This window comes from Abramis brama, assembly GCF_963993115.1.
Source record: "Abramis brama genome assembly, chromosome: 7".
In the NCBI taxonomy this organism is placed as follows: Eukaryota; Metazoa; Chordata; class Actinopteri; order Cypriniformes; family Leuciscidae; genus Abramis; species Abramis brama.
Window position 1 is genome coordinate 2,424,099 of NC_139969.1, and position 20,590 is coordinate 2,444,688.

General features: G+C 38.9%; 1 long non-coding RNA gene across 1 annotated transcript in view; it reads right to left on the reverse strand.

Moving 5' to 3' along the window:
- The window catches only part of LOC311087567, a 33,422-nt gene extending 26,546 nt beyond the window's left edge, over nucleotides 1-6,876 (reverse strand). The window contains exons 1-2 of the long non-coding RNA XR_014607303.1: nucleotides 6,631-6,876; nucleotides 631-688 (exon numbers count right to left, since the gene is read on the reverse strand). This is a non-coding gene — a long non-coding RNA (uncharacterized lncRNA). The remainder of the gene's footprint in view (nucleotides 1-630; nucleotides 689-6,630) is intronic.
- Nucleotides 6,877-20,590: the final 13,714 nt, after the last annotated feature.

Below are 20,590 nucleotides of genomic sequence, written 5' to 3' on the forward strand. Positions count from 1 at the left end.
GGTTTGTGGAAGTGAATGTTAATAATTGTGGTAATTGTTAATAAGTCCCTCTGGGTCTCTCGATTCTTCACATGATCTTCTGCTTGTTTACTGCATCGGTTTCATACCAAACCGCATAATGTTGAGATCATATTGTAAAAAAGGATCAAAGTCCTCCTTAGGTTATAGATCATCTTCACTTGAAGTGAATATTTAGAATATTTCTGTATTCTGCAGGTAATGATATTTGTTTGGTTCACGTTAGAATAGAAAACAAGGATTAGCTAACGAGTTTTTCTGAGTGACCTTTAGTCTTAACTCATCATTGAGTTTATTCTGCTGTTTTAAACACACTTTGCTCATATCAGCGATAAAATAAACCATAAATCTGGCATTATGCATTAATAGCACAAACTGGCTTTAGATCCAGAGAGATAAAAACACAACACAAACGCTATACATCAACACAAACAACATGTAAATGGCAACATTAACATCCTAATTCAATTTTAGAAATGTACTGTGAATAAAACAACCAAATTAGGCAAATTGTAGCATAAAACTGTTTATGAGACGCATATTAAAATGTATGACGCTGTCTGTATTTCCAGCTTTTCTACAATGGCAGCGGATTAAAGATCGTAGTTTTACCTGAAGTGTGTGAGCTGACGTGTAGAGTTCGGCATCGCTGACACACTTTCCCCACATGCTGAAATTAGAGAGACATGAAAACATTAGAAGTAAATCATATTTCATATTTCGACAGATCTTATGGTAATTTTCTGTGCTTTTAAAATGTTATTATCATCAACAGCTGTGTGTAATATTCTTAAATTGAATAATGTTATTTAAAGAGGAACTGTACCCTATATTGTCTTGATTATGCTCTTGCCATACACCATGTTTCAACATAAACAACAATAATAATAATGTCTGCCATGCTTCATAACTTAATTTAGAAGTCATTTCACTGACACTCTCTCTTGATATAAAGAACATAAAAGCCGATTATTATCATGGAAGAAGAAAAGAAACATGGGATCTCAACACAAGCAGGCATACATCACATCCGAAAGTCATGTCAAAAATCCGTACAATAACTATAAATCTACAATACGCTGTCGAATACATAAAACGCCTCCAGCCTGGAGAGCCTGAGAGGAGCATGATGTATATTTAACATGCATTCAGACCTAAAGATATGCTATGGTCAATATCATAATAATGGCATGTTCTCTTCAGAAAAGCATGTATAACAGAATCTGTTGCATCAGAATAAATCCTTGCATGGGCTTGTGTTGTGTTGGCTATATTATGCATTGTGGATATCTATTGTATGCATATAATGCGTATATGTGTGTATGGTCTGACTGTTGAACCAGATCCATAAAACATGAGCCCAACTGAAATCATTTATGTTCTAAGAACATGCTATCATTTGTGCTTCATTTAATATGGGGAACGCATGCTTATGTTTTATAAATTATATTAGTCATGCTCATGCATTTCCATATTCTTATTCTGCGTACTGTTGCACTAGAAAGACTCTCGTTGTCAGTGTTCCTATATGATTCCCAAATAGGCTATTCCTTGTGCATGCATGCACTGAAACTTTTTGCGTGTTTCACTATTAACACACCATTGAATGAGCCAAAATCACCGGACCAGCACACCGCGACATTGCGACAACAAATGCAGAACAATAAAGAACGACACGGACATTTGCACCAGACAGAGCAAAATACAACACACACACACACACGTGCAACTCTGCCCAAGGCCCGGAGCACCTGAAACAAACACGCGTTCTGATGATGCCCGTACGAGGACTGATGCACGCTCGCGCGCTTTGCGTACACACGCTCCCTGAACGCAACATGCGTCATTAATGGATCCCACACACACATTTCTAATGCAATTCAGTTTAATGCGTGCATTCTGCCCGTGCACTTCCACAAAATCCTGTGTGACACACGCTCACAGCACGCGCTCGAGCCCGTGTGTTCTTTCTCTCCGGCGCGCGCCTCGGGTCTGCGCTTCATGAAGTCTGTGGATTAGTTTCTACTTTCGGTTCTCTAGCTTTATGATATTTCATAGACTCATACAGCTAGATAACCAAAGAGAAAAACTAGCCCGTGCGTGTTAAAGGGGCCGCGGCGCTCCGGATGGAGTGTGAGTGTGTGTGTGTGTGTGTGTGGTCACATGTGCTGAAGACTGAGGATGAAGATCTGCTGGCCTGAACTCATGCACGAGCAGCTTCTCACTTCAGAGGGTTAAACTCATGACGAACATCCAGCTGTTAGAAATCGACATATTTCATTCTCATGTATCAGCATAAGGCAATTTAATAAAATCTCCAATGTATGTATGAATGAATGAATGAGGCATTTATATATCGCTTTCATATGTACTACTGTACACCCAAAGCGCTTTACACACATGTAAAGCATACATGTACACACACACGTCTAAATCGTTGCATTGCATTTATACTTCTATTGTTTTATACACAGCTAGTTATAAATATTATGTCCTTATCCACATGATCATAACCCTAACAGAGATCATTACCAGTGAATAAATCTGTGTTCACACATGAGGATGTGCTGGAGGAGGATAGTTAGTTTTAACTCGTTTCTTGATACAAATTTGTCCCCAAAGTAGGCACACACACACACAACACACACACACACACACCTCACTCACTCACACACACACATACACACAAATGCACACTCTCTCTCACACACACTGACACACTCAAACACACACTCTCTCTCTCACACACACACACACTCACACACACACACACACTCTCTCTCTCTCTCTCTCTCACACACACACACACACACACACAGGTGCAGCAACTCAAACTCAGTTTTGTGACTGATATAATAATCCTCATAGCATTTATAAATTCGGAACTGCCAGACTTGTCTACATTAACTGATCAACAGAATTTATGATTATTTCCATTCATGCACTCAAATGATTAATTCTTCACAGTCAGATCTCAGTTACAACGCTTGCAAATCTGCTGTGTGTGTGTCGCTGTTAAAGACACACAACTGCGATACCTCACTTTCTGATCCTCAAATCATTCGGTTCATATTCACTCCACATTCTTTTACAAATCCAGAGTATTGTTAACACACAAGCTGACAATCCTCTAATGGAGCAGTGAGGAGTGTGAGGAGCCCGACACACACACACACACAGATCCTGTGGCTCCGCCTCTTCCTCACACACACACTTACACATCATATGTTTTCATTTAATGTTCATTATAAAAGCTACAATAAAACATTACTAGCCTTATTTAGGTGTGTGTGTGTGTGTGTGTGTGTGTACACTCCTACAAAATAAACACATACAAATAGGTTAAATCTCCATATATCTTACAGAAGCTGTTTTTCTCATTTCATCCTGTTATTAATTTAATGTGTTTGATATATAGAGGCCCGAAGGAACTCATGAAAAGCTTTCGTTACCATGACAAAAAAAAATTACTACAATGAAAGTCTTTTCAAATGACAATGACCGTGAGACTCTGAATTGGCCAGCGTGCACTGAATATATAATTCACTCGTTCACATAACTACAGCCATCAGACATTAAACATCAGAACTGAGAGCTGATATGAGTCAGAGATGCTGAGTAATCTGAGTCATTTCTAATTTTACACAATCTCTGTATTTGAAAGTCAATTATCTGCATTTTTTGGCCTTCATAATTTGCTAATGTAGATTTTAAAGTCCTACATGATTTGTATTTACAAATAGAGATCTTCAACTGCACCAGAGATGTGCTATATGTGAAGACACACACACACACACACACTCTCTCTCTCTCTCTCTCTCTCTCTCTCTCACACACACACACTCACACACACAGACACACTTACAAACATACTCACACACTCTCACTCACACACACACACTCACTCTTTCACACACATACACACACTCTCACACAAACACACACACACACACACAGGCTCACACACACATACACACACACACATACACACTCATTCACACACACACACACACACACACACACACACACACACTCTCTCTCTCTCTCTCTCTCTCTCTCTCTCACACACACACACACACACACACAGCTGCATTATCTGAAGCACGTGCGTTCACTGCACTAACAGCTCTTCACATGAAAAGATCTTAAATTAGTCCTGAATATAGTGAGTCATGAGTTTGCAACATTTATGATTTTTCCTCAAAGCCTCATTGGAAGAGAATTGAAATGCTGTTCATTTTAAACAATCAATTTAAAAAACTTTTTTTAAAAAATAATTTTTATTTATAACCGTTTTTAACCGAGACTATACGTTTATGAGGATAAACCGTTTTACAACACAAAACACTTAATTTGTGTTTAATTTACATTTTTTGCTCATTCTTAGAATTTTTACATTTCATACTGAAGAAAATTGAATATTATTTTTAATGATGTTAATACATTTTGGAACAGCATCTATGTCTTTCTTATATCTCTGTTTATATATATATATATATACCTATATATATATTAGTCAGAGCACAATATCATAAATAACCTGCATTTTAAAACCATAACAATACACGATCTCAAAATAAACTGACTAAAATCAATTAAATGTCTTCCTCTTAAATAATCTTCTGATTTTTTGCTGCCGTTTCGAAAAAAAAAATTGTCTTTGTACTGTATTTTTAAAAACATTTTATCCCATTTATTTTCTCTCTCTTTTTTTCCTCATTTTTTCATCCCTTTTTTGTTTCGATTTCACCTGAATGATTTATGTGTGTAGATTCTCACGGACTTTCATCTGAGAAAGAAGAGTTTTATAATAATCCTTCATAGTTTCATATTTACGAATATTTGTTCGGTTCTCGGACTCAAATCGTCTTTTAAACGTCAGATATGGAGAGAAAAACACTGTTTAAGATTCTTTATGATGGATCAAACATCTCGCTTCCTTGCAAATATAAGTTATAAAACAGCCTATACATAAATTAATTAATTAATTAAATGAAGACAACACTAATGTTGAAGATATACATTTCCTTGCTTTTTAGCCAGAAATGTTGCATTTTGTATTTCTTGGATAATCTAACCATAACCCCGAAATATCACATAAAAGTGTGTCTTTAAAAGTGGAGAACAGAAATACGTGTTAAACTGCAGGTGTAAAGTGTGCATTTCTCACGAGCGATGCCTCAGAAATCAAATATCATAGAAACGTGTGTGTGTGTGTGTGTGTGTGCGCGCCTACTAAATTTCCTTTCCTTTTAATATCTTTAATTTCCCCATCAATCTATTGCTGTTAAAGGAGTCTGTGATCTTCCGTATTTTCAGCAAAGTTTAAATATACAGGCCTATAATATTTTAAATAAATATGAAAATTATTGAATCACCTAAATTACCACTGCCAAACAATGAAACTAAAAAGACACGAATTACCTGCTCAAAAACAGCTGATGTGGAACGAAGACATTCATAAATAAAAATTAAAAATACATGTTTGATTTACAGTCCGTGCAAAAATGTCTTCCTCAAAAATAAATAAACTGGCCTATAATGCATGATAAAACATGTGTGATATGAACAGAGGACTGAAGGCCTCACAGCACCTGTTGCTGGAGACACACGACATAAAGATTGCCTTTACAGACACATGACCAAATATTGCGTAAATATCTGTTTCTCATTACTGAATATTTCTGTGATTTTTGTCTAAAAATAAATAAATGTAGACTTAAAAAATACGGTATGGCACAATTGTTTAATTAAAGTAAAAAATAATTTAAAAATGATATAATAAATGACATTATAGGCTACAATTAATGAAAATGTCGATGCATTAAAGCAAGACGCCTCTTTTTCTCAAGAAACGCAAGAAAACGACTGTCATTATTCATCTGTGTCTTTTGTTCCCTTCAGATAATCCTCACCGAGAGAAGAACCGTGTGAAAGAAAAACAGCGCAAACAAGAGAGCGAGAAAAATGAGGCCTGAAGAAAGAAGTCAACATCAAGTTCAACAACGAGCTGTTCCTCATTATCATGACAATATTGTCTGGGAGCCGCGAGGGGCCACAGACACACACACACACACACACACACGCGAGTCTGGAGACATGTTCCCATCAGGAGCCCGAACTCGAGGCCGCAGACACACACACAGAACTGGACACTCCTGCATTATTCCTTCCGTGTGGAATTAAAGGCATTATTTCTTAAAATGCGTGAATTCATAAACAAACTGTATGATCTATTGCATGACACAAATATTCAATGCAAGCGCATTAAACACTGCAGAACAGCAAAAACACACGATGCATGAGCTCAGGGTGCACCATTATTAAAAGCATTATTGCAACAACTGAGAAGAGAAATGCGAATAAAGAAACGCATCTTTACCTGAAACGAGTCATTATGTAAATGCACAAGCAATTGCATTACGAACATCAAAAGTTCAAGAGAGTCCATCTAATTAACACGTGCAAAAATAATAAATGCACTCATGCAGTCGGGTGTATGTCAGTGCATGAAACTGTTCAGGCGTCTAACTGTGACTGTTCACAGAAGAGCAGAACTGATTTAATGTGCAATCTAGAGTTCTGATGGAGGAGTAAAGTGTGTGAGCTCACCGTGTCTTCATGTCTTCAGCTTCTAATGAAAGTTGGAGGAGAAGCAGCTCTGAGCCTCTGCAGAATCTAATCGCTCCTCCATTTCAGCTTCGCTTGCTTTTGTTCCAGCTCTGCGTGCGCGAGCCTCTTTCTCTCTTTCCTTTCTTTCATTTACATCCTTTAGCGGTTTTGTTCGTCAGCAAACAAGCGCCGAGCGCGAGAGCTGAAAGAATGATGGACTGGGCGCGAGAGAATGAAATAGAGAACAGAAGGGGAGGGGCAGAGAGAGAGAGAGAGAGAAACAGAGAAAGAGAGAGAGAGAGAGAGAGGCAGGCACAAAGCGAGCATCCATTCCCATGGAAAAGGCACATTGCAGCAGATTGTGTGTGTGTGTGTTGCCAGGGAAAACTGCACGTTTTATTAATGCATCTCTAATATAATGGCTTGATGCATCATCATGGCACATGTTAAAGCTTCTCTTTACTAACTCTCTCAAATGACTTTGTGACAAGAAAACACACTGTGCTCTATGTAAGCATCTCGCGCGTTATAGGAACAGGTGCATCATATGCATGAAATCAAATGCATTTACTGAGGCATTAAGAATGACACGCGAAGCCAGACATGCTTCATGTGTGTAACAGTAACGGTACACACACATGCATGACTCGCCATGTTGAATAAGCCATCATCAGCGCGAGCGCGAGCTCCGGTTGGTCGGTGTGGTGTGTGTGATTCACGCGGCGCGCGCGCGCGCGTTCAAATCGGTACTGCGCGCGCGTAACGCGAACGCGAGGAGAGAGTGTAATTTATGCATCAATTATATGATGCATGGATAAATAAACTATGCATGGATAAAATGACAGAAAATAAAGCAGTTGTAGCTACATTATTATGCTATTCAACGAAATGGTATAGGCTAAATACAAAATAACAAAATATCACAATGCATCAGCGCTGTTTGAATGCTCGAGGGTACTTTGTATTTCTTAAAAATAGTTTCTTTTGATTGCAATCATTATTTTAGATTTTATTTGCTATTTTAATTGTGCAAATTGCCTGGTTTCTGTGTGTGATTTCTATCATTTAAGACGAATGCATCAGATTGAATTCGAGCCGCGTTCACAGGCTCTGTCATAAACGTGTATTTATTCTTTAGTTCAATTCCTTTATAATCGCGTGGAGGTTTTAAAGAAACTTTAAGATTCACACGGTCACGCGCATTTGTTTTATAAGGGTTCAGTTAAACCGATGAATCTTTTTCTTTTCAAATATACACGACGCTACATTATTATATTACATATTCAACACGATCTTTCAAAAGCATGATATGTTTTAACTATTCACATTGCAATATGAAACGTTATATAAAATGTTCAATTCAGTCATCATAAAACGGTAGCAATAAACAATTAAATCACGTCGTTTATTGAATTGATAATCTGAATTCAAAATAATTTAGTAATTTTCATGAACAGTGACGTACATCAATAGAAAGATGCTGGCAGCGTTTAACTGTAAAGACACTGATTTCACATTTTTATCTTGCATGCATCTGATCTCATATCATCATTTCATATAATATTTCATATCATCATAATGCTGAAGGCCTCGGAATAGATCAACACAATATAAAGACCGCTTTAGGGAGAGAGATGACATCATTCTGCACTGTATCTAATTAACAAACATTAACTATCACTCCAGCCTTTTATTGCATATGTTGTTATTACATATTTATATGTGATTTATTTTGTTTTGTTTCATTTATGTTTTGAGCTCAGCAATTTCTGTTAGATTAATATACAATAGTTGTAGTTAGTTATTGAGGAAAATAAAAATCCCATATTTAAAAGCGTCACACATATATAAATATTCAAAATATTAGCCTATTATATAGCCTAGCATTATATTAATTATTTCAATAATAGAATAGACACTTTTTAGTTTGTTTTTTATCCAAAAAATGTGCCAGCTTTAAAATGTTTACTTCTCCGTGAACAATTAATGTTATTAAATTAATATTATCTATTTTACGTGCTCGTCCTTTTTTCAGAGATAAATGAAGAATACAGATTATGACGTAATTAACATTAAAAAGTGTTTTGATCCACTCTAAGATCTTGATCGTGTGTATTTTCAGAAATTCTGCTGCTGGTCTCGTGTTTAAAAAACACGAATCTAAAAATACTCGCGTGATCATGAACATCTTATTTTATCATGTACAGTATGGTTATGAAAACGACGTTTTCGTTTTTACGATGTTTTAAGAGACAAAAAAACTCGAGTTTATCAATGAAAAAATTATGATTTAACTTCATAATACAACGATTTATCCTCTGAACAACCCCCCCAACCACACACAGACACACTCACACACACATAGACGCATACACACTCACACAAAATCAAATCACCGTCATCAGAAAGTCATGGTTTGAATGTGATGTCAGTCACACCATCATCATCTCTGACTCTTCAGCTTCACACACACACACACACACACACACACATCCTCTCTTTAATCCACAGAAATTCAGTTCTCTGCACACACACATTCATTCACAAGCTCAAAGAAACATACAGAATATGCAAGAAATATTAGATTATGTCTTTTGGATCCTGTGTGTGTGTGTGTGTGTGTGTGTGTGTGTGTGTGTGTGTGTGTGTGTGAGTGAGTGTGAGTGTGTTTCAATTACTTGAAATCTCTCCCTATTTATGTCTCAATATGCATAACAGATTACTTGGGTATATATTAATCTACTCTCTTAATTTTGATTAAAAACGAAGATTTTTTTTGATGAAGGCGGTTTTAAATATAGAGCACAAAACATTATACTTTTTACTACATTAATAATGTGTTTTAAACTATTCTTTTTGCCATTTATAATAGTAAAGTGCTGGTCAGAATTATTTGCCCATGATGCCATTATTTCAGAAACATGACATCATGGATTCGATCAAATACCAACAGATAAAAAATCGAATCCTGACAACCTGTGCTGGAAATCTTATAACGGGCCGTGTCTGGATCTTCCGTGATCCAAACACAAACATCAAAATCAACACAGAAATGTGTCACTGAGCACAAAACCAAGCGTCTGCAATGGCCATCCCAGTCCCTGACCTGAACCCTGTAGAGGAGGAGTGGGATGAACTGAAGAGGAGAAGCGCCAACATGGATCTGGGAATCTGGAGGATCTGGAGAGATTCTGTGTGGAGGAATGAAGGATCTGGAGAGATTGAAGGATCTGGAGAGATTTTGTATGGAGGAATGAAGGATCTGGAGAGATTCTGTATGGAGGAATGAAGGATCAGGAGAGATTCTGTGTGGAGGAATGAAGGATCTGGAGAGAATTAAGGATCTGGAGAGATTCTGTGTGGAGGAATGAAGGATCTGGAGAGAATGAAGGATCTGGAGAGATTCTGTGTGGAGGAATGAAGGATCTGGAGAAATTCTGTATGGAGGAATAGAGGATCTCGAGAGATTCTGTGTGGAGGAATGAAGGATCTAGAGAGAATTAAGGATCTGGAGAGATTCTGTGTGGAGGAATGAAGGATCTGGAGAGATTCTGTATGGAAGAATGAAGGATCTGGAGAGATTTTGTATGGAGGAATGAAGGATCTGGAGAGATTTTGTATGGAGGAATGAAGGATCTGGAGAGATTCTGTATGGAGGAATGAAGGATCAGGAGAGATTCTGTGTGGAGGAATGAAGGATCTGGAGAGAATTAAGGATCTGGAGAGATTCTGTGTGGAGGAATGAAGGATCTGGAGAGAATGAAGGATCTGGAGAGATTCTGTGTGGAGGAATAGAGGATCTCGAGAGATTCTGTGTGGAGGAATGAAGGATCTGGAGAGATTCTGTGTGGAGGAATGAAGGATCTGGAGAAATTCTGTGTGGAGGAATAGAGGATCTGGAGAGATTCTGTGTGGAGGAATGAAGGATCTAGAGAGAATTAAAGATCTGGAGAGATTCTGTATGGAGGAATAGAGGATCTGGAGAAATTCTGTATGGAGGAATAGAGGATCTGGAGAGATTCTGTGTGGAGGAATGAAGGATCTGGAGAGAATGAAGGATCTGGAGAGATTCCGTATGGAGGAATAGAGGATCTGGAGAGAATGAAGGATCTGGAGAGAATGAAGGATCTGGAGAGATTCTGTGTGGAGGAATGAAGGATCTGGAGAGATTCTGTGTGGAGGAATGAAGGATCTGGAGAAATTCTGTGTGGAGGAATGAAGGATCTGGAGAAATTCTGTATGGAGGAATAGAGGATCTCGAGAGATTCTGTGTGGAGGAATGAAGGATCTGGAGAGATTCTGTGTGGAGGAATGAAGGATCTGGAGAAATTCTGTGTGGAGGAATGAAGGATCTGGAGAAATTCTGTATGGAGGAATAGAGGATCTGGAGAGATTCTGTGTGGAGGAATGAAGGATCTAGAGAGAATTAAAGATCTGGAGAGATTCTGTATGGAGGAATAGAGGATCTGGAGAAATTCTGTATGGAGGAATAGAGGATCTGGAGAGATTCTGTGTGGAGGAATGAAGGATCTGGAGAGAATGAAGGATCTGGAGAGATTCAGTATGGAGGAATAGAGGATCTGGAGAGAATGAAGGATCTGGAGAGAATGAAAGATCTGGAGAGATTCTGTATGGAGGAATAGAGGATCTGGAAAGATTCTGTGTGGAGGAATAAAGGATCTGGAGAGATTCTGTGTGGAGGAATAGAGGATCTCGAGAGATTCTGTGTGGAGGAATGAAGGATCTGGAGAGATTCTGTGTGGAGGAATGAAGGATCTGGAGAGAATGAAGGATCTGGAGAGAATCTGTGTGGAGGAATGAAGGATCTGGAGAGAATCTGTGTTGGAGGAATGAAGGATCTGGAGAGAATCTGTGTTGGAGGAATGAAGGATCTGGAGAGAATGAAGGATCTGGAGAGAATCTGTGTGGAGGAATGAAGGATCTAGAGAGAATGAAGGATCTGGAGAGATTCTGTGTGGAGGAATGAAGGATCTGGAGAGAATCTGTGTTGGAGGAATGAAGGATCTGGAGAGAATTAAGGATCTGGAGAGATTCTGTATGGAAGAATGGAAGATCTGGAGAGAATTAAGGATCTGGAGAGATTCTGTATGGAAGAATGGAAGATCTGGAGAGAATTAAGGATCTGGAGAGATTCTATATGGAGGAATGAAGGATCTGGAGAGATTCTGTATGGAGGAATGAAGGATCTGGAGAGAATTAAGGATCTGGAGAGATTCTGTATGGAGGAATGAAGGATCTGGAGAGATTCTGTATGGAGGAATGAAGGATCTAGAGAGAATGAAGGATCTGGAGAGATTCTGTGTGGAAGAATAGAGGATCTGGAGAGATTCTGTATGGAAGAATAGAGGATCTGGAGAGATTCTGTATGGAGGAATGGTCTCTGATCTCCAAACTCATCCGGCATTATAGGAGAAGACTCAGAGCTGTTATCTTGGAAAAAGGAGGTTGCAAAAAGTATGTAATAAAAGGGGGCAAATAATTGTTCCCAACGTGTTTTGGAGAAAAAAAACATTTATTTCATAATGTGATTTTCCCCCCACTTTCAATTCTTTTACTTCAATGAAAGTATTTTTTTTTTAAATAAAATATTAAAAGGATTAACAATGCAGATTTATTTTTTACAGCCATCTTTGATCATATTTACCAAGGGGGCAAATAATTCTGACCAGCACTGTATATGTGTGTTCTCTATACAGGAGAACAGTAGTTATAGAAGACAATTCTTGATCATATTTAGTGTTATATCCCTTTTTTCTTTGCAGTAACTCATTGTACACATATTCTGTTGACTGACTGGTGTATCATTTGATTGTAATTTGAAAAAGAATGTTGAAATTGTTCTTGCTTTTGTTATTCCCAATAATGATTTTAGTCCACATGCATCAGAGATTAGGATATTTATATGTATTTTATATTGTTTTGTTTAATGCATCTATTTCATTAACGCAAACACTACTCAGTTTATATTCTTCTAAATATGTGTAAAACAAACGGCATTAATGGACATTCCCTGCAAATCTGCACTAGAGTTTTTAACCTCCACCTTCATACATTAATCTCAGCGAAATATTAAAATGCAAATAACAGAACAGCTGCATCCCATTAGAACATTAAACACGCGTTTATGCCTTTACACACTCACCTGTTCACTTCACACCTGTGATCTGCACCTGAGAGCTCAAGTCTAATGAATTACGGTTATTTCAGCCATCGTGCATTAAATATCATAAAGCCACTTACACTAAATGCTCATTAAAAATACTAACCAATCACAACATTGCGATGTGAAGTATGTGATGCAGGTTTACTGTACATGCATCGCTTGGAGTTTTACATAATGCTTTCTTATTCTGTTCATACAGTGTGTGACTTAACCGGATGTTTTTTACACTCCATTAACCAGTTCAAGTGATGCATTTGACTGTGTGTTTGTGTCTTTAATTCACTCTTGCTTTCATACCGATATAACACACAGCAGGAGGCGAAATGTTGTGCATTACAGCAATGTGCATCATGCTAAACATGCTCAGATTTTATTAAAAAACAGAGACCACACACACACACACACACTCACACTCTCACTCACGCACACACACATTCTCACACTCTCACTCTTGCACACTCACACTCTCACACACACACACACTCTCACTCACTCTCGCACACACACGCACACACACACACTCTCTCTCACACACACACAGGGTGTCTGGAAATATTCACGTCTGTTTTTTGTGCATACAATTTGTGCAAATTACAAAAAATTAAATTACTGAAATATCATGCAAAGATTTACAGATATGATTTGTACGAGAGGAAAGAGTGGGAAAAAATAGTTTTTCCATGTTCTCTAAACTCACTGAATCACAAATTATAATATAATCATATTAAAATCGTACGCTTGGCTTGCCTCAGTGGTTTTCTAAGAGCTGCATAGATGTAGAATAAATCAGTTTAATAAATACAATTTCTACATTCGTGAAGTGTTTACTATTTTTGCTGTTCATTTAATGGCAGATGCTTTTTCATTGCATTCTATATAATAATAATTATGATGATCAAAAGTACAAACTGTTGTTGATTTTATTAAAAACAAACATAAAGAGGCCATAAAGCAGAAGTCCACCATGACACTAGACCATAATGCAGAAATGATCACCATGTTCTCTACAAACATCCCAACAAACACAAACCACTGAATACATTTAAACCGCAGCTTTTCAGCCTTGCTTTACAGTGAGAGTAAACTGGTGTTCTTCACGGCTCATTATCATTAACAGCTGAACGAGGCTCCTCATTGGATGTGAGCGGCTGTCACATGATCAAATGCTGAACACTCATTGCACACAGACCTTTACAAATCATATTCATTGAATTAAAACACATTTAAAATCAATTGCAGGTTTTCACTATCATAAAATGACTTCCAAAAACATGTTGCATGAAAACACAGAAACGATGCATGTACATGCACATGTAAAAACAGCAAATGAGATAAATGTTTAAATATCTAAATATGTCTCCTAGACAGCAATGAGACTTTTGCTGAAGTCTCAGATGTTTCTCCTGATAAAAAGACCTCAGCAATCTCACCGATCTCAGCAATGTCTCAAACTGAAAGTCTGCCTTCAAAGCTCAAAGATCTCAGTATAATTTAATGTGCATCATCATCATCATCATCATTTTAACACAAGTGAGATGTTCTTCAAAGAGTTTTAAGATCACAGACCTTTACAATGCTTTAAGCTGATAAACAAACATTTAACAACTCTGCCGAGCTCTTCACATCTCTTCCACCTCTTATTAATAATCTTATTTTAAATGATCCCCTTAATAGTAGTTTTACATTATCATTTGATTGTCAAGCAGTGAAGTCAGTAAAGAAGCACTTACAGGTTGTGTGTCTCAGATGTGATCAGTCTCTCGTCCTCGAGAAGCTCTCAGGGTTTCTCACAGCTCTGCTCTTTTCATTGACTCAGGCGGGAGAATATGTTAATGAGGAGGGAATGAGAATATGTTAATGAGGGGTGAATGAGAGTATGTTAATGAGGGGTGAATGAGAATAGCAGGGGCCAAACTCACGTCTGGGATCCCAGACTCCGACGGTCAAGTTCAAGCTCAAGTCTGGCGCTTTCAGGAGAAATCAGAGAAGCAGAGAACACAAAACTAGCGCAGGTCCTTCAGTGCTTCAGTTCAGCTGACACCGCAAACAGCTGAAAATAAACCATAAGATCAAAAGATAACATCTTTATTGCATAAAATGTGCTTGTTTTGATTGAAAACACTTTCAATTTCACAAACGATGACTTGCAGAATACAGCACTAGAATTATCATTATGCTTGCATGCATTGATCTAAATTATGATGCAGTTCTTCATAAATAAATAAGTAAACAGAGTAGCCTAAATGCAATTATTGTTCAAAATAGCTGAGCTTATGTTAATAATTATTATGATTATTATATAGAATTCAATGAAAAAAATCTCTAAGCATCTGCCATAAAATGAACAGCAAAAATAGTAAACACTTCACAAATGTAGAAATTGTATTTATCATATTTATTTATTCTTTTTTTCATCTATGCAGCACTTAGAAAACCACTGAGGGAGGCCAAGCGTACTATATTAATATGTTTATATTATAATTTGTGATTCAGTGAGTTTTGAGAACATGGAAAAACGTCTAGGTTACGACTGTAACCTCTGTTCCCTGAGAACAGTGAACGAGACACTGCGTCGATGACGCTATTGGGGAACGCCCGATCCAATCACGGCTATCGATATTGACCGGCGACAGCTTATGACGTCACTACTAGTGTGGCCCGGAAGTATAAGAGGGGCACCTAGAGAACATGTCATCAGAGCCCGTCTACGGAGAGCCCGTCCACTCCCTATTAAGTCCTATTGTACCGAATTTTGGTTGTAGTTCCACCAGAGTTCCACTGGGGGCGATCGCCCATGAGTGCAGAATGAATGTCCTTTCGATTTCTTACAGGTTGAGTTGTTGTTGCCCATAACACGCTAGCATTCTGCTAATGAACACTGATTGGTCAGTGAAGGACTGATTACGACCAGAGATACCGCTTGATGGCATTGTGTGTGTGTGTGTGTGTGTGTGTATTTTCGGCGTGGTCTTTTAAAACAACAAAACAAAAACTCTTCTAGCACGTGTGTTTACCTGTGTCAGCTGTGTTGTGTGTTTACCTGTGTCAGCTGTGTGTGTTTCCCTGTGTCAGCTGTGTGTGTTTCCCTGTGTCAGCTGTGTGTGTTTACTGTTTGCCTGTGTCAGCTGTGTGTGTTTACCTGTGTCAGCTGTGTGTGTTTACCTGTGTCAGCTGTGTGTGTTTGCCTGTGTCAGCTGTGTGTGTTTACCTGTGTCAGCTGTGTGTGTTTGCCTGTGTCAGCTGTGTGTGTTTGCCTGTGTCAGCTGTGTGTGTTTACCTGTGTCAGCTGTGTTGTGTGTTTACCTGTGTCAGCTGTGTGTGTTTGCCTGTGTCAGCTGTGTGTGTTTACCTGTGTCAGCTGTGTGTGTTTGCCTGTGTCAGCTGTGTGTGTTTGCCTGTGTCAGCTGTGTGTGTTTACCTGTGTCAGCTGTGTGTGTTTGCCTGTGTCAGCTGTGTGTGTCAGCTGTGTGTGTTTACCTGTGTCAGCTGTGTGTGTTTGCCTGTGTCAGCTGTGTGTGTTTACCTGTGTCAGCTGTGTGTGTTTGCCTGTGTCAGCTGTGTGTGTTTGCCTGTGTCAGCTGTGTGTGTTTACCTGTGTCAGCTGTGTGTGTTTCCCTGTGTCAGCTGTGTGTGTTTCCCTGTGTCAGCTGTGTGTGTTTACTGTTTGCCTGTGTCAGCTGTGTGTGTTTTCCTGTGTCAGCTGTGTGTGTTTGCCTGTGTCAGCTGTGTGTGTTTACCTGTGTCAGCTGTGTGTGTTTGCCTGTGTCAGCTGTGTGTGTTTACCTGTGTCAGCCGTGTGTGTTTGCCTGTGTCAGCTGTGTGTGTTTGCCTGTGTCAGCTGTGTGTGTTTGCCTGTGTCAGCTGTGTGTGTTTACCTGTGTCAGCTGTGTGTGTTTGCCTGTGTCAGCTGTGTGTGTTTACCTGTGTCAGCTGTGTGTGTTTGCCTGTGTCAGCTGTGTTGTGTGTTTACCTGTGTCAGCTGTGTGTGTTTACCTGTGTCAGCTGTGTGTGTTTACCTGTGTCAGCTGTGTGTGTTTGCCTGTGTCAGCTGTGTTGTCGATGCCTCGAGAGAAAAGAAAGTGCAGAGCGCGAAAGCACCAGAGTGACTGAAGGATTGCCGTAAAGCAGTATCTCTGGTCGTACGATGTGTATGACGTCATTGACATTTTAAAAGACTTTTTAAAGCAAATAAGCGACTCTAATACAAAATTCAAATTACTAGACAAAAAATTATATCCTGAGAAAAGTGGATTTTGATGTGTATAGCGCCATAGACCTCCATTCATTCTGCACTCGTCCTGTGAGCGCCCTCATGTGGAGCCAGAGTGGAACTGCACTCGTCCTGTGAGCGCCCTCATGTGGAGCCAGAGTGGAACTGCAACCAGTTCAGAAGCCGGAAGTTTACTGAGAGTGGAAGTTCTCCCCTTATTAGACATTCTCTGATGTCATCCACTTGCATCTGAAGGGACTTTTTTTTTTTATTGCAACACTTGAGTCTATACAAATTCACAACTCTGCATCTTGCATCAGAAAATCAATCATACAACTAATACATCTATTATCCTTTTCAACAATAGTCTACCATTTGGTACAATTGACATATATTTTGCTTTGTGTATATGATATCCTAGGGCATCATATATTGACGCTTTTGACATTTCGTCGACATCGAACGCACATGGCACCCTTTAGCGTCAATATGAGACGCAGATAGAAATGGGCCAGAAGGCGCCTCCTAGTGGTCTAACCCTAACCCTACACTAGACCTAAACCTACCCATAACCGAACAAAGCTCTGTGCGTGTCATATTGACGCTAAAGGGTGCCATGTGCGTTCGATGTCGACGAAATGTCAAAAGCGTCAGTATATGACGTCCAAGGATGAGAATGCGTTGGATATTTCTGTAGTTAATATTTCTCTAATATAAATATTATAAAAAATGTTTATCCTTAATAGAAAGGCCTCCAACAGTGAGAGTCGGAAGAGAACCAATTACAGAATTATACATCTTTTCAATTTTGATAAGGTGAAGTAGTTTCGGGGAAAGCGTTTGAAGGGACTGTTCAGCGGGAATCCCTGAGGATAACGGATAACGACGCCAGGACTCGTACCTGCTCTCAAAGACCAGAGGTTACAGTTGAGAAGAGGGCCGGACGAGAGCCGAGTTTCCTAAGAGGAAAACTCTCACATTCTCAAGAGCTGATCGTGCGTGCTCTTCGCCCAAACAATAAACGCACAAGTTGTGGGTCACCGTGATTTTGCCAAGTAAGACATGTTCCTGGATCAACATATTTTGTTAATCCTCGAATAACATTCCTGTCCCAAAATGTAGTCCTTACCCTCTATCCCTACCCCTAAACCTAACCCTACCCATAACTTTTCCCTAAAATCAGAGGGAAATGATAGGTCAATAACACTGATGTTGAAGCACCTCACCCTGGTTCTAAGCCTAAACTTGACATAAACTGTAAACTTGTCCCTCAAATCTGATTGGTTGATTGGAAAGTTGTTCCAGGATCAACAAAGATGTTGATCCAGGAACATGTGATACTTGGTGAATTCACGTTCACCCAAGTTGTGTGTGTCATCTGGTGTCAGAAACCTGAGACACGGATCCACACACTTCTTGAAACGCTTATCACTTGCCATAATTGTTCTTACCTTTTTCAGGTGATTGCAAATCAGACAAAACAGTCCCTGAAGACGAAAAGTCGATGACACGTTCTCTAGACGCCCCTTTTATACCTTTCAGAGGGAACTGTCCATTTTTATCAAAACCAAGAAACTTTCCACTCTTTCCTCTCGTTCAAATCATATCTTTAAATCGTGCCTTGATATTTAAGTAATGTAGTTTTTGTGATTTGCAGTTGTATGCATGAAAGACAGACGTGAATATTTCCCAGATACCCTGTGTGTGTGTGTGTGTGTGTGTGTGTGTGTGTGTGTGTGTGTGTGTGTTTGTGTGAGTGTGTGTGTGTGTGTGTGTGTGTGTGTGTGTGTGTGTGTGTGTGAGTGTGTGTGTGTGTGTGTGTGTGTTTGTGTGTGAGAGTGTGTGTATGTGTGTGTGTGAGTGTGTGTGTGTGTGTGTGTGTGTGTGTGTGTGTGTGTGTGTGTGTGTGTGTGTGTGTGTGTGTGTGTGTGTGTGTGTGTGTGTGTGTGTGTGTGTGTGTCCACAACGATGGCAATATCTCAAATCCTTGACCTTTGTTGGGACATTTTTTGGTCCCCGCTTCTTCTTATAAATGAATCATACAGAATGAGTTTTTTGAAAATGTAAAAACACCATTGAAACAAAATCATAAAACATGAAAACACAACATGAGTGTGTGTGTGTGTGTGTGTGTGTGTATGTGTGTGTCTGCAGTTTTTGTCTATGTCTGAAGTCTGTCTGTGTGGACTAACACACATTCTCTCACTCTCACACACACACACACACACACACACACACACTCACACGCACACACACACACTCATACTGTATAATGTTTTTCATTAAAATTTTGGGGGATGAAATATGACATGAGATTCACTTTGTGATTTCAGTTGATTTAAAGAATGGATAGACAGCATTTGAGATTGCCAGATAGTTTATATGCTCAAATATGTTTTTAACTAGAGACGAATGAAGATGATCTACTGGAAAACTCTTTAAAATATACAAATATTCCATGTGATGAATCTATTCTAGAGCTCAACTGGATGCAGATGTCAAAAGACTGCAAGGGATGATTGAAATTTCACACAATTTAAGAGGAAATCAATCAGGACTCCTTAAGAGAAATAAGAAAAAACAATAAACATGGTAATAGTAGTTTCTTCTGAAACTCTGTGTGTGAGATCTTGAGCTGAAAGCTTCATGTCTTCTTCCTATGGGTTTATTTCTCTTCTTCAACTCATTCAAATTCCATTTTAAACAGAGGTCAAGCCCAGAAACTCACTCGTCTGGTTTCTCATGCGTTCAGTGTTGAATAATTGTCACTGGAGGAAAGATTCTACTCATTCTGCACACTTTAACACTTCACACTGTATCAGCGGCTCATAAGTTGATCTTAATTTCACACAAACACTTCATTTTACAGTGTTCTTGTTACATATGTTACATGCACTTACCATAGTAATAACAGTAAATTATGCATAATTATATGCAACTAATCCTACCCTAACTCTATAGTAAGTACATGTAGTTGCTTAATATTACTCAGTACTTAAGTATATAATTACACTGTAACAATGACACCTTAAAATAAAGTGTAACCAAACACTTTATTTCTCCGGCATCCTCACAGGATAGTGTCAACCGAGCTGAGAGATCATTTTCGCAGCGTTCCCATAGTTTTCTCAGCAAATTAAACATATATTCAGAGCGAGGTCGGGGGGTCACGGAGCCAGACACCATTCGGCGCGGGACAATGCAGAGGGAAGTGTGTGTGAACATGCCAATTACAGCCTGGGGAGACGAGCGCCGGGACGCTGAATATGAAGAGGAACGTTTCCCACGATCAGAGATGATGAGACATACGCCAGTCGTTCACTTCATCCCCAGTTCAGCCGACACAGGAACACCAAGATACACTAAATTTGAGATTTATGAAGTTGGACTGCATATGAAATATCCATCCATTCAGATTACACAGTTTTAACATAAACAAAGTAACCTAACTAATGAACTTACAGGGTTAATTCACCCACAAATGAAAACTCTGCCATTAATTAATCACCCTCATGTATTTCCAAACACATAAGACTTTATTTCATCTTCAAAACACAATTTTTTTT